Raw genomic sequence first — 17,237 nt, 5'->3', positions numbered from 1 at the left:
ATATTTATATTTACCAGTTACTACATATTTTTTTTAAATTAACGTTCATATTTAATTTTCATCTGAAGTAGATATTTCACATGTTTTAATTATTACCGTCGTCTTTTATATAAATTTCTGAATAATACATATATTATTTATTTGATGATATATAATAATAATGCATACTTTATAGGAATTCATATAAAAAAAATAAATTATGCTTATAGCAAATAACTCTAAGTACCATCGTATATTATATTGAAGGGCTTCCATCCTTCGAGGAAACCTTAGCAAGAATATTACTATAAGTATACATATTTTTGTATAATATATAATACCTATGCATATATATTATTTTTATGATAACTGTTTATACTGTCCCTGCTATAATAACTGTTGTCTGTAATAAGTATAGGTACCTAAAAACTAATTAAGTTCATTTTTTTTTTTAATGTAAATAAATACGTAGCAAAATGATTTGGCATTATTTTTTATATTAACAGTCAGGGGGTGGAATACCGTTTATAACAATACCCTGGCCCTTAATCACCCTGTCTAACCTAACCCAAAACCCTGGCCAACAAAATTACCAGATTGGGAGCATGGTGGTAGGGTAACGAATACAAAAATACAAAACTATAAAAATGTATTATAGTTGTATATAAGTACATAACTGCAAGGGTCCAGATTTAAGCGAGTAGGACCTATCGGGCTATCCTTCATATTTTATAAATTTGGGCATGATTCGAAACTTACGCGTTGCTTACATTTGATAGTGAAATAACTGAAGCAAAATCACATCATAATGGCATTATTTATGAACTAGGTACGAATATAACTTAGAAATAAATAATAACAAGTTTATGTAAATAACATTATAAAAAAATTCAACACTGTTGGTTTGATAAGAATTTCTTATTTTTTGGTTGTGAATGAAGCGAGGAACGTGTTGGTTTTATAATGATGTGTTTTTTCATGTTATGATTGTCTCAAATAAAATAAAAAACTGCATACCTTAAGACGGAATTGTCAAATCCTCTAAAATGATAAAATATAACATTCAAGATTAGTTTTTGTGAGACAAAACTATTTTTACTCGTTACGAATTTGTACCCATTAAATTTCAATCATATTATTCTTATCAGATGGCGCTAGACCAGAGTTGAGTTTCTTACCAATGCGATTCGTGGAAAATCCACAAATGCAAATATTCTGTCAAGAAATAGAACACTGCGTGAACATTACAATAATATTATTGACATTTTGTAAGACGTTTCTTGTGATCGTTATTGCTGATTATTGTATTAATATTACGAAGAGCACAGGACCTGGTCCACAGACCGTCTCGTCGCCCCGACTTAGGATCGATAACTATTATTTTCAATGGGAACCCATATCGGTCCTATAGGCTCTGAGCGTGGACAATTTTTTTTCGAATCCAATATACAAATTATAATCTAAAACTATGACGATAACAAAATACACCTTTGAAAGCTCGCCGAGGTGTCTTCGCCCGTAACGACCAGTATTACCTATATACCGCGTATACGGTATACCATCTATACGCATGCGCGTACGCCAGAGATATATAATGGTACATTATTCACGCTGCCTTTCGAACGCGCGCGACTCCATCGTTTTATTATTCATTTGTTCGCACCTTTTTCACACCTCTCGACGCCGGCAATCCCTCGACCTCCCCCCCCCAAAAAAAAAAATAAGCAAAACCTCCCACCCTGCTCGCGTCTTATTCTTTTCTATTAGCGGCCGTTGAGAACGTTCCGGTAAACCCGCAATTTCATGCATACTGCAGTAAGTATATACACTATATATTTACACGCATTTTTTATTTGTAGGTATATACGTATACGCGGGAGACGGTATAATAAAATCGTAATTCTTTTTTTACTGCGCCCTCCGCTGTTCGATTCCTTTATAGGACAACGATTGTTCGGCCGCGATATAATCCAGCGAGCACCTCACCTCCATCCCAACATCCGGGGTAGGCTATTGTGTATTATATTATGTACCTATATTTAGTATATGCACACATCGAGTGGCTACAAAACAGTTTCCGAATGAAAATTGGACGAGATTAAATTTCATGTTATGTTCTTGGAAAAAGATGGTTGAAGTGTGCGGTATACTGTACGCGATATGATAATATTTGTAGTTGTGCGTGTGTTTATGTGGAAGGAGGAGGGGTAAGGTGTGAGTGTAAGAAAACGGTAAAAATAAAGAAAAACGATTTAATTTTTTCCGTCTCGGTGCCGCACCTACATATATCTTATAAAATAGTGCAGTACCTACGCGTATGTGAGTGGTGCACGAGAGAACACCAGGCACGGACCGTGCGGCGCCCGTGAGAATTTAAACAGTTTGGCGTTGTGCATGACAGAAACGATTCAAAGTTTCAAAAGTCGTTACGACTCACCGCCCGTCTACAACTCCTCCCCACAAACTCCGCATAAATAGATATGTACAAACGCTCGTATTATAATATTCTACGGCGTAGTCGGACGCGGCGTGTGCTAGCAGAGAGTCGGTGAGTGGGTGGGCGGACATGGCAACAAAGTGCCTAGAAAGTATCCGAAGATAATTTTGTTCGTTTTGACATCGGAGCAAATTATATTGCGCTTTTTTTTTAACCCTCCATCTACCTCGCGGAGACCCGTCTCGACAATTCAACACACGAATGGAGCGCTTTTCAATTGCTCTCACGGGATAGCGTGTGTATGACACTAAATAACAAAAAAAAAAAACCAAACAAACAAACAAACGTGTATTTTAACTAGACCGACTTGCGGTTTTTCAAAAAAACTTTTAAAACTGTCACACATGTATATTATTTCTATATAAGAGTCGAATGTCAAAAATATGCATATAACTAAAAACTATACGATATTTGTGTAATATGTCTGTCATGTATATAGGTTTATAATTGTTTATATAATAATAATAATATTTTAAATATTAAAAGTGTAAATAAATAATTGTAAATATTTAAAATGAAAAATATTCATAAAAAATACTCAAAAATATCAAAATATAAGACTATTTTACACAAAATACAAACCTACTCGTTATATTTAATGTAAATTATAATTTATAGCCCAAATATAAACGTAGCTTATAGTATCTTTGCAGCTGTTGCTACGTAGTTAGCTACTAGCCTAGTTAACCGAATCCGTAGCGTATTTCTTTTGATAAAATATCAACAATCGATCGATTGACTTATAGTTATAATCGGCTTTCTTAGTGCCTTCTTAACTATAAATCAGTCAAGTAGGTAATAGGTATATTATACAGTTGGATTATTATCGAAAGGACTATTTTACGGAGTTCTATATTTGTTCTGTTTTTGTATATGGTGATTTTTTTTTACTGGTATTTAAGTCAATAAACCAGGACAACTGTACAGTAACCTCACGAATAAGTTTAACACCGGAGATAAAAAATTATCATTCCATATAGCACTAACCTTTTTTTTCGGTCGGCGCAATGTATAGGCAAAATAGGTACACCCCGATCTTAAAAAGTAATAAACCATGTTCAATTATATTGTTGTTTTTGAAATCCTTTATAAAAAGTATACCTATATAGTAATATTATGAATTATGATATAGGCATATTAATATTGATTAAAATAAAGGTAAAAAATTACTCTTTAGGTAGTTTTCATTCAATAATAATAGTTCTGACCATTAAATTTTTTTCGATGCGATAGAGTTAACTAAAAAAAAATTATATGGTGGCAGTAAGCATTAGAATACTGAGTCCATTTATTACATATTCGTTTAATTATATAAGTGTGAATGAGAGAAAATTCAAAATAGTTCATTAGATGAAAACTCTGCTTCTGTAGTTCTGTATCTTTTAAATTATCATTATTAAATAATAACAGCAAATGAATAGACCTAATGTAGGACTTTTAAGGGTAGGTACCAATTTATGTGAAGATATATAACTAGACCAAAGATATAATTGGATTTTGGATATACGCAGAAAATAAATTTTAATTAGTTAATTTAATAATAATATATTCTGCGTCTAAATATTTACAGATAAAATTAGACTTTTTGTTATTTTTGTTTTTATCGACTCAAATTGTAGTGCATACTTCTTATTATATATAATGGCATAAAAACTCAAACTAAAATTCACACTTAATAAACACTAGGACTAGGTGCCACATTTGATATTTTTAATTTATAGTGAGTCAAGAGCGCTAAAGAAAATGGTCGAAAGAGGGAATTATAAAGAGAGAGAGAGATATACACAACAAAAGAAGGAGAATAAGTAGTGTTTGATTATTTTTTTTTTTTTACAAGATTGTCGTTTTTTGGATAAAAGTGATTCGCGTGATGACGTTATTTCGTTTTAATGGTCATTCCGTGTTAATGCCAACTTCAGGCTAGCCCAAAGGCGAAATGTGCACTCAATCTTCTCCAAAACCAAACTATAGGTGATGTACATATTTTTTTCCCCGAGAACAATAACCTATTATTACCTATATTACAATAGTATGTATGTTTATCTGCATTTCGAACATAATGACTACAAAATCACTATTACTATCATTTTCATCATCATCATCAATAATTCATCAATTTATAACCATCGCCATAGTAATATTTTTCACTTTGCCTACATGTACAATATCATTAACAGTTTGTAAAATATTTTTTGGTTAACTACTAAATTTATGCAGATGAGTGTGTGTGCGTGCGTTGTATATGTATTATTGCAGTCATTCCATGTGTACGGACAAAGTAATAAATAGTCAGGTGCACACGCCAACATTAAATTGAGGAGGATTAGTTTCCACCGATAAGCGTCACGTGTATGAGAACTGAGTATATATGTGTATGTGCTTGGAAGTTTCCTATCTGGACTGAATATCTTGTTCACACACAGTCCCGTAAAAATCTATTTATACACGCGTCGTGCACAACGCGTCCTGAAAACTGAAAAGTTTATAAATCGTTTACCACACTATTTTTTTTTTAGCAGTAAAAAGATTTATTATTATTATTATTATACGCGAGTGCCTGTGTGTGTATTTTCCATTCAAAATGTTTTACATAATATCGGTAAAAAGTTGTGATCGCTTTCCACCGTATTACCTCGGGGATTTCGCCACAGTACTAGTAGTCGCATCATGTGACGCGGAGGCGGAAACTGGTCCGTCTACAGTAGGTATATTATGTCAACCTATACTATAATATTTTAGGTGACCTAACATTTTCGACACTTTTATAGATTGTTTCTGAAATACTGAAAGCAAACAATAAGGTCAAAGTTTTATCTAGACTGGAGATTCAACAAATGTAAAATTCAAAACATGAAATTCAAATGATTCGATAATTAATTTGAAAGAATATGTATAATACTACCGAACCCTATCTTTGCTTTTCTAACATATATAAATTCCTTATTATAGAGGCAATATGGCAATAACATTACTAATTAATTTTAATTACTTTACTATTTCATGTAATATTATTATTAGCTGTTAATAACTATTAAGTAAATGCCGATGAATCATAAAATAGTGTGTATATATTATACATTTTTAATATAAATAGCTCAAAATTAATCTAAATATCTTAGATGTGATTCCTATTGAAAATAAATATATACGTATTGGTTAATAAAAGTGTCTATGATTTATATTTTTTTGTTAAACTAAAATGATTAATACATTTTTACATGAATATAAATTTCATCAAATCATGAACTTTAAATTACTAAAAAAAATTATATTTTTTACTTTCGTAAGATCGACTTATCAGAAAGGTTATATAATAAGTTTTATAACTTACAAACATTAATAATTTATCATTATAAATCGAAAACAACTTCGATAAGTTGAATAGACTATACTAGTATTTGATAGTACAAAAATTAAATAGAAAATACTTATACAATTATTTGGTGAAAATTTAAATTTCCTGCAGTTATTTGTTTTTCAATTATATCCAAAAATAAAGTCGATTTTGTATGACATTCCCTCCGTTTTCCGTAATTCGAAAAAGGTTTTTTCACTTTTGAACCACCAAACCACTAATTAGGTTCAATTTTCTACCAGAAACCTGACTTAAAGTCAATAAAGGTCGAAGCATTTTTATATATTTCTGCTCTTAGAGGAGATGTGAAACGCGTGTCATGTACACTATTGTCGAACCAATACGTATTCAACCATCGCTCCACTCAGAATTTTTATCATAATAATATTATAAATTACGATCTGAATACTTTTTATATTTTTTCAAACTTAACATCAATTAAGAATATTTCCCATCTTCTTTCACTTACTGATGCCACTATATAAAAAAAAAAATGTAAAAAAAAACCGTTACATATTATATTATATATACTATGTATAAAACATATACAACCGTGTGAAATGTACAGATGTCAGGTATATTTGACTAATGAGCCGGGATACTTTTTGTTAATTACTTAACTTCGGACGAGAGGCTTTTCATTATACTGGAAAACAGGGGGCAGTTAATTAATTAAAGCACGCTTGTATACATTATAAATAACGCATTTTATCAGCTACCCATTTGCGGCATGCGATGTAAAGAGCGGTGGGTGGAGAAAAAAAGGTTTCACATAGATTATTATTAGTACCTACCTATATATATAAGTATATACATAAAGGTACTTACGGCAGTATTATAATACACGGCGATGAAACGAGATCGTTTTTCATAAAAAAAATTTGATTTCGTTTTTACAGACGAAACTGCTTTCGGAAAACTGTTTGTTTCTTTTGCGCGTATATATTGTACAGTACCACTTACACTGCAGCTATCGTTTGAATATAACAACAATTAAATAATAACAATAAATACTAGACGTACTATCATATTATACTATCAGCATTACATCCCGCGACTCGTTAACCATTAGTCATTACCATATTATATTGTATTATATACATTATAATATAAGTTAAAACTAAATAACATCCGAGGTATGATGATGGATCTCTGAATAATATACAAGGGGATTTTTATTTTACAATATAATTATGAATTTATTACTTATACATACTACATTATTAATACTCATAAACACTCTTTTGCTAGTGTCTTTTTATAGCTTCTAGAATCAAAAACAAAAATACGAAATACCTGTTATAATATTTTTCACATAATCAAGCATTGACACGAATAAAATAAGAAGCGCGCAGACCCGTGAACGGTATGTGTAGTATAAGAAATGTAATATTTGAAAGAGTGTTTATTGTACAACTAAAACGGGTTTTATGGTCAAATTTTGACCAATGGACGATATTTGTATTCATTAGTATATATAAATAAATTACAGTAAATGGTCCGTTGTCCTATACTTTGTAAACTATATATGGTGGAAACGTAGTGTACAATTACAAAAAGGTTAGAAACTTCTGATTTAATACAGTTTGTACTAGAACTAGAATAATTTCTATTCGATGCCCCTCCCTCGCGAACACTGTATTAAAAAAATATTATGTGACTCTTTTTTTAAACAATAGTGATTATTGTGTAGATAAATATTAGAAACATAATTTTTAAAATAAATGTTACCTACTATGTCTTGAGTTGGAAATATACCGTTTTTCATTCAACTGTAAAAATATCAGATACCGGTATCAAAGTTTGAAGTACTACCGTTCTTACAATTACCTGTATTCATATTATATTATTACGATCCATGAACTTCTTAGAAGCGGGTGGTCTGAAACACAAATCGTTTTGGGAGTTGGAGAATTTTGAACGACAAGGGCGAGTTTATTACCGTGTTATATATTATACGTAGGTATACTAGAGTTTTTTATGTTTAAAAGTTTAATTACGCCCGTGATATGAAATAGGTCCGTTGACGCGTGATGGGCAAGTATACATATATATAATTATATTATTTAATATAATATGGTCTAGACTCTGGCTCGCTGAACATATTAAATAATGCAGCTACTGAAGAACACGGAAGTACAGTACCAAACCCTGTGCCCTATTCAGGGCTGTGGCGTTTGTAGAAAGTGCCATGCCACACATACAAAAACGTTTTTACTTCTTAGTACAGTGTATAATACAGAAGTTATATTAAACTGAATTTTTGTCTCTATTTGAAACAAAATAATATTGCAATCTTATTTAAAAAAAATTCTCTGGTTCCGAACGCATAAAATTTTAATAATTTTATCATGAAAGGAGAAAGGACCAAAATTTAAAAACTACTATTATAATTTTCGTTAGGTTATAGTGTCGTTATTACTCGAGTCTTGAATTGTGCTCGATCCCGATCAAATCGTGTAGCGGATTTATACAGACATACAGTTAACCCAACTACTCTGCAGGTGTCATACACGAATATTATAATATTATAGTCCTACCTATTCACACTAATCACACTCATTATACACAATAAACATAATATAGGGTTAACACCATATGTGGGGTAATATACATACTCAATAATATTATATCATACGTATATCGCTATATGGCGTATAATATACTATAACTGGAGACTTTACGACGACTTAGCGCGCGAGGTTGTTTGGGCACGTCGTCGGCACGATAACGCGGTGTACGCGCGCCCGTCAGCCAGACTACCATGGTATAACAACCGTACAATAATTACCGGCGTGTAACTGACAACCACTCGTCGTTATTAATGGAACGACGCTCGGGGGTGCTGTAACTACCGCGAGTTCGTATCGCATATGTTTATAACAATATTTATATTATATTTAATGTGTATATATTATTATAATGTAGGACTTATATAATAATAATAATAATAATAATATAATTATTATCATATATTTTATCATATTATATATTATTATACGCAGTACGTACCACAACGACGACGGTGTGATAGTGAAGTGTCAATTCGAGATCGACATACACAGGTTGTTCTTGCAAGTTTTTCAAAAAAGTGTTTACACTCCTCTCCCCTCTCCTGGCCTTCTAAATACAATTACAGTAGTGAGGACAGAGGCTTATTTTTTTACTTCCCATCGAACGAGACTCATACTATCGATTTATATCTAAACATTTATATTGGTACCTATGAAAATAATTTATCGACTACAAATAAGAATCTTTCGTTTAAAAACCACTTAATTTATACTACGGTCTATGGGATATTGTTACAGATGTACGACAGTTGTCAAAAAAATACATTGAATAACGTAAGGATATAATATTAACGTTATAATATAATATTTTTTAAATACCGTTTAGTCTTAAATTTTTAACAAAGTTTTAGGACGAATAAAAACGAGCAAGGGACCTCTCTCACTTACTATCGTTGTTTTTTTCTATTAATTATTTAGAAGCTTTATTCTGTACAACTTTAAAAAATAATTTATTTAAAATTGTGTGTAGATAAAAAAAATTATATGCCTATATATATAATACGATTGGGGCAACTGAATAGAAACTTTCTAATTGAAATAGGATGAAAAAACAAACAAAAAACGACTAAGAGGTTTTCTGCAATAAATCGCATACAGGATACAGGACGTTATGCCAAAGTTTGGTCAGGACTTTCAACACCACCCTTTATACTAAAACATAATAATAATAATAATTTATCCATTAAAGGCAGACGGACTAGTCTCAGTAGAATAATAATTAAAGTAAATAATATTAAAATCGTTAAAATAATACTTAATTATATTTTTTAGTTTATAGTTTTGTACGTAAACTAACAGTGTCACTTATCTCACGTATATACATAAGTACAATATAGCATGTACACAATATAGGAGTTATAAGTTAAAACTTGTATGGATAAATTTTAAGCGGTTGTTTATTATTTATAAACGATCGCTGCGCTGGCGAGATGGTTTAAAACCAGTTTTATTTTCTAAGATAGTTTATATTGAAATATTATGTGCATAGTGTGTTATAGTTGTATATAGTATACGCAAATTTATAATCACCAACTATTGGTCACGCTTAAATTCTTAATAAACCCTTGTAAAATTCTTTGATTTTATTATATATAAAAAAATGTTAAAACTGACTATTGATAATCGATATATAGGTGCAGAACTACAGATTAAACTAGGATAAGTAAATATTTTAAATTTAAATTGCATCTTCATACCACCATATAGAGGTGGAATGCAACTAAAAATGATTTCTTTAAATCCTCATTTAAAAGAGGAGCTCATACCGAAATTTGTCAACTCGTGAAAAACGAATATATTGTTTAAAACATTATATATGATTTTAGACCCGTACCAATTTATATTTGATCAAAACTATCCAAATTAATGCGTGGAAAATAAATATGTTTATTGTATAGCTTGGGAAAGGAGGCGCTAAGAAAATGTGAATGTGGGGTAAGTGAGAATGAATTGGAGAAGGAAAGGGAGAGGGAGAGAAGAGTGAGAAAAATAAAAAAATTAGAGAGAAAATGAAAAGACGACTTCTCGCAATACGTAAACGACAACGCGACGACGACGTTTATATCTGCCGGTGACAAGTAAAACGGTATTCAACCTCGACGAGCGACTGCTAAGAATATCGCGCCGGTCGGATGGTCGGTCTATTTATCACAAGCGGCGGGCCAAACTCGAGTTATGACACTTTATTCATTAATGGTTTCCGCGGCACCCGGTGGTTTACGACTTTGAATAATGTCGACGTAATGGTGAAGAATGACGAGGGGGCTTGGTGGGGGGGGCGGATGTTAGGGGGTTATTTGGGGGTAGTGGTGGACGAGCGCGGACCGCTGCAGTCATCGCGTAAATATACGATCTAAAAGCCGTCGCGGATCTTCGTCGTTGTCGTTCCCCACACCGCGGTCGCGTGCACGACGGTCCGGTGGAAACTTTAGTAGTTGATCGACGTCTACCCGAAAACTTTTGAATCGCTTACTCTAACACACACACACACACACACGCACACATATATATTATGTTTTTCCTACTAAGTACCTCCAGTACTCATCATATACCACCTCGGTTAGGTTAGGATAGTCCCCTCCAACAACACAAATTGCCATCCAAGTCGATGTCCTCGTTACTATCATGAATATTATACAGCGATTATCACTATAATATTTCTTGAACCACCGTCCCTGACAATATTAATCACTATGTTTGTAACGGGTTAATTTATGTGAAATTGCAAACATCAAAAGAATAATATTTATAGTTATATTACGTATACTAATTCAACAATACACAAGAAATGCAAGTGCATTTCCATGTCTCGGGTATTGGGTAAAATAACGGGTATCGTGTATTCGTGTGACAGGTAGGACGTATTATCATGAAATTATATTATCATAGATTGGTAAAAATGTAATTCGATATAATTATTATTATTGTTGTTATCGTATTAATCTATCTCGATTATTTATCTCTAAATACTATAATAATAACAATATGTGAAATATACCGTTTGTCCATCTATGCTGAACGACTTTTATACTAAATATAGTAGTTATGAGTGAGGTATATTATTAATTCACAGTATTCTAGTTATTTAGAAATATTATAAACATTTTGGATAGTTGATGAATTTAACAAACTAAATCATAATAAAGAAAATAGAAGATAAATATCTCCATTTTCCAAAATCAAAGCCGATCCTATCCCTTCATCGAGTAAAACATGTAGAAAAGTAGGTATCACAATGATATTCGTTTCAGCGTATCACGTGTTGTAAAAAAAAAAAAAAGATATGTCGTACATTCTATTTGATACGTCGTTGAGTGTCGCGTGTTACGCATTAAAAATGAAAAAAAGATTTTATTACAGCAGGCGGCAATGGTGTTGACAACGGTTTTGCAATAATAATAATAATACTAATAATAATAATTCGTTCTACGCGTTGGTATTAATACGAATAAATATAAAGTCACCTCCAGAGAATAATACATGTCAAGGATTTGGAAAGCTGCTTTCGGTATTTTTGTGTCATACATTATACGTATAAATTACATTTTATATACATACACATAATAATATTATACGAGCGCGATACAGGTCAGCCTTTGCATTTGCGAGTCAACGTGACGACGACCGTTGCAGGAAACTGGCGTGGTGTTATATATACGATGACCGTCATACCTTCGCCACTGCTACTGCAGTCCTACAGGGCAGGAAAAAATTAACACCTCCGAACTACTACACGTACGACAATTAATTCATAAATGGAATGACGTTTTAGACTACCGATACTATATTTTCAATTATACCATCACCGTTTCTACGCGCACTCGTTTAATATAATATAATAATATCATCTACCTATACATTAAAATGGTCGACTTAATATGTATAATATGTGCAGATTTAAGTAGTAATCTTATCACCAATTTTTGTTTCCTCTAATTATTATAAATCGTTTGAAAATACCAATGAATAATTGCTTCAATATATTATTAGCAGTCGGTGAAACAATTAACCCACACTAAAATAATTTAATACTTATATATTAGTAATAATTATAAACAGTTGTGTTCTTTTTAATTAGCACCGGATTGTTCACTGATAAGATATTGGATTATTTAAGAAAAAATACCTATCATAAATATTTTTGTTTTTTTTTCAAGCTATTTTTGTTACTTTTATCTCCCTCCAATTTTTTTTTAAATCAGTGTCATATTAGCTACGAATGTGTAAAGCATAATATTGCTGAAGAAAGAAATTTAATTGATTGAGCGCTTGTCAACATTGAAATATTTGAATTTGGTACATTCATGGCATGAAAAAATAGGAGCAGCAGTACCTATATGTATAATATATAAAAGCACAAACAAAATGTTTAATGTAATATCACACACACAATTTAAAACTCAAGTAGTATTCTTTTTAAAATCGTTTTAACTGTTGTAACGAAATTATTCACTTTTTCTGACAATGCGTCCCCTTACACGATTTCCTCCTGCGAAAATCACAATAATCTTCAGCCCTCACTCGATATCAGTATATCACTATAAGAAATAATTTTACTAAACAGCAGTATTCGCAGAGTAAATTACGGCAGTTCCGCAGAAGTGTAGGTACATAAAAGGCGCATCATGGTTGTTTTTAATTGAACAGCTGGACAAAACAAACGAAAATACAATTTCTCTAATGTTTTCCACCAGTAGTATAATAAATACATATATATATATACATGGCGTGTTCTGGCACTGACATCTCGTTTAATGCCTCCAGGTAAAATCGTTAAGAAACAAAACGTCAATCTACGAATAACGAGAAAGAGAAAAATAAAAAATAAATATAATAAGAAGAAATGAGGAGAAAACGGGTTGGTTGTTTGTCCTTTGATATTTATTCCAATCTCGTTTGTCATAGAGACGCCACCTACTCTAACGGACCAACGAATCTTCGCCGCTGGTTTAAAATTTAAACGATTTACACCACCAAAATAATGGTCAAAATAATATGACCATTATGACCGATACACGCGTGTTTATTGAAAACTAATGTACTGTACTTAATTCAAGACTCGCGAATTTTAGGCGAGCAGGAGGTGACACGGAGTAACAAATCATGTGTGTCAAACGACATTCGCAATATATTCTTATAAATCATAAATCACGTAGGTATATTAGCGATAAATATCGTACCTATAATGCGTGAGTTAATTTCCGCGAACAAAATATTTGATCGGTTCAGACTTTCACTTTCATAAAATATTTTCAATCACAGCGCGCGCGATACCAATACAAACAATACAGTTTATTAAAATATTTTTTACATTTTCAATTACTTATTGATTAATTTAATTCCATATCAATTATTTTTGTCGACAAAAAAAAAAATGTTTTACAAACACCATAAATAGTAAATATACGTCCATCATGTAATAATAAAACTAAATAATATGGTACGTAAAGCGAGTAATATACATTATTTGTTAATTCACAGTTTCGTAGATCCCAATAAATTCTTATATATTATTATTATATTCTAAATTTATTTTCCGTTAGAAATATTCGTTTTGTTCACGAAATACTGTTAACTCATAAAATACAAAAAAAATACACTTACCTAGTATGTACCTACTGAGTACAGTTGATTTTTTTTTCGTTATCCATCAATTTCCGTTTTTTCTGGTTGTCCAAATTTTCCGGTCGCTGTTTTCCTTTACATGTATACATTGTCAGCGTACATCCGATTATATTTCTATTTGTTAAACTGGGAAATAACAATATTTATATAATATATTGTATAGTACTATGGAGGAAGAGTAATGAACCTTTTAAATCTTACAACGATTTTGATATAAACCTATGGGTCAATTCGAATTTTTATTGACTACCGAGAATATATTATGGAGAACAATGGTCACAGTAAAATATCTATAATATTTTGCTCGTAAACATTTGTTCTGTAAACTACAAACGAAACTATATGTCGCGAATATACTTAAAATGTTCATGAAGTAGAAAAACAATTTTACTATATTTTGCTAAGTACTAAGTAGTAAGTTAAGACTCAGAAGAAAAAACAATCATATTTATGATAAACTTACCAGAATTATTACTTAAAAAATAAACGTGTTTGTGTATGAACACGCGAGTAGATGAAGTGAAACTATTTGGAAGTTTTTAGTTATTTTTTGGCTTTTCTGAAGATTAACAAGCTCGCAGTAAGGACTTGCATGAACTAATAAAATTTTGCTAAATAATAATAATTAAAGAAGTACATGATCATTATATTATACGAATCATAATATATCATAATATACGAATACATGTAATAACTTACAGCATATAATTATATTAAAAGGAAACTCCGTTTCACTATTCCATTCCACGCTAATACTAAATACGAGTAATTATTTCGAGAAAAATAAAATAATTTTTCACATTTGGTTGGTACCACCGACAATTTCGTGTCGTTAGCTCAAAAGCGGGTTCCCACTATACGTGTGTGCCGTGTGTACAGTGTACGTAAAATTTTCAGCTATGTCCAACAATATGGTAACGTGGTTAATCCTGTGGTAATCTTACCTAACCAACCAATCGCAGCAAAGGATTTTCGCGAACGTATTAGTGGAAACCCGCCTCGAGACAGAGCATTTCATCACAATTGTTTCCGTCGTTGTTACTCTTCGCGCGTAAAGAAGCTTCACTTTAAAAATAAGAATATTTGAATATTATACAGTATAATAAATTGTTAATGATAATATAACATTTAAAGTTGATCGAATGGTTAAATTTTAACTACGGTTACACCATAAGAAAATGGATTCTTTTAAACTTTACTTTTGCATACAATAATGTGATATTGTGAAGCTGCAGTTACTTACAGAATTATATTGTAAGCTCAAAGGGACATTTATATCATAGAAGGTATGTACGGTATTATAAATTGTCGATTCGTCGTATGTTTTGCTCTCGAAAAAATATAATGGTGACCCTCAGTATATTGACGTTCAATTAAGTGGCCAATTAGTAAACACTGTTTCTTTTTACGTTTTGCAGAATTGAGTCAAACGGTTGTATTCTACTTTTAAAATATGAGTGTATAAAAAAATAATCACATGTTCGACTGTTGTTTCTCAAGCTCAGCCGTCGTATATCGTTAGTTTTTTACTTGGATGTTTACTTAATTAAAATAAAAATGAATATTAATGGAAAAACATGTAAATTTTAATTACGGTTCCAAGGGTATTTAAAAATAAAAATACACTTTGATGTTGTCCTGTCTCTTGCAGGAGGACCCTGTGAAAAGGGATTTGTTGCACTTGTATTTAAATGGGTTTAACAGACGTTTGAATTTACAATTACGTATATACTATTTAGAGTCCGTATGCGGTTCAAAGCGTTATCAGAACGAGACATACAATTTTATGTCGACTCCCTAATTTTAATTTTCTTTTTTCCCGCATTATTACCGAAGGCTTATGATGAAAATCCTAGCAACCTTTAGATTTTTTTTCTGTCAATGCCCACTTGGTTTTTTCCGCATTATATATATCGTGTATAATATTCTTTTGTTTCAATAAATACCAGCTCATAAAATATACATATACTATACATTTATATATATATATATGTGTGTGTATATATATATTATTATAGAACGTTAAATACCTCATAATAGCTGGCAAGAATTTATTACAACGTTAAATATTTTTACGATTTACCGCCTTGCCATTTCGGTCGTATACTATACAATCTACCAGCCGTCATCAAACAACCAGACTAATTTAATAGGAGAATTTTTTTCTCTGAATTATCTTTTTCATTTTGAACGACGACCGATAAAACATCAACGTCTGTCACGCGTATAGTAATGCGCCTTTTACGAGTGTAAAAGTTATTATGTATACTGAATAGACAGTGGAGTATAATAGTAATTTGTACTCACATGCATTATATCATAGTGTTTATACTGCATATTTATATATTTTTTTATAATGTGACTTAATGTTCGAAACTACAACTGACGAATAATAATCAATTAAAAGACGTTTTGTGATTCAAAATAAAATAATATAGGTAGCTCAGGTATATGCGATTTCCATAAAACGATTAGACGATAGCTGACGATGCAGGTCACAAGTGTATGCATTAAAATATATTATAATGTTAGTTTTGCTTTTGGACTCGAAATTCGATGTTGATTTAAGACATTAAATACTTTTTATTGTATTCAAAAACCGCATTTTTATTATTTTGACTCTAAAAAGATCGATAAACAGAAACCACACACTTCATTGTTTTATTGTATAATGTATAGCAAAATATTACATACTATTTTTGATTAACATCAGACCAATCGTATTCTAGACTTAGAAAATTTTTTAAATTCTTCAAATTTTTATTTATCGTGTATTCAATCGTAAGCCGTAGTTGGACACCTGCTTTGACCTTTTTTTATATATAACTTAACTGAAATTAGAAATTTGGCTATAACAATTGAAATAGGTTTATAAGGTACTCATAAAAATAAAATCGTATTCATTGTACGTCAAATCCATTTGAATTTTGAAATTATTTTTGATCTATTACGCTAAGTCGATGATAATCTTTTTTTAAATAATATTAATATATTGACACCATCAATAATACACTCTATATACAGTATACACAGATATATATTATACTCATATATAGCTGTTGTGTAGAAAAAAATTAATCGGATTTTTATAGGTATTATGTAGGACCTATTTTGATCAAAAAATATTACATTTTGCAATGACAAAGTGTACTTATTTTGTGTTTGTAACTTGCACAGTTTCACGTTCCAAATATGCACATATTTGTTT

The 17,237-nt window shown here is 31.1% G+C and overlaps 1 protein-coding gene across 6 annotated transcripts in view; it reads left to right on the top strand.

Moving 5' to 3' along the window:
* Positions 1 to 17,237, top strand: part of LOC107163876 (uncharacterized) — a 141,680-nt gene that overhangs the window by 92,080 nt on the left and 32,363 nt on the right. The window lies entirely within an intron of this gene.

The sequence above is a fragment of the Diuraphis noxia genome, unplaced genomic scaffold, assembly GCF_037042655.1.
Source record: "Diuraphis noxia isolate RWA-SAM2 unplaced genomic scaffold, SU_Dnox_SAM2 contig0005, whole genome shotgun sequence".
Classification (NCBI taxonomy): Eukaryota; Metazoa; Arthropoda; class Insecta; order Hemiptera; family Aphididae; genus Diuraphis; species Diuraphis noxia.
Note: the sequence above shows the minus strand (reverse complement) of the source record. Positions and strands in the feature narration are given on the sequence as shown.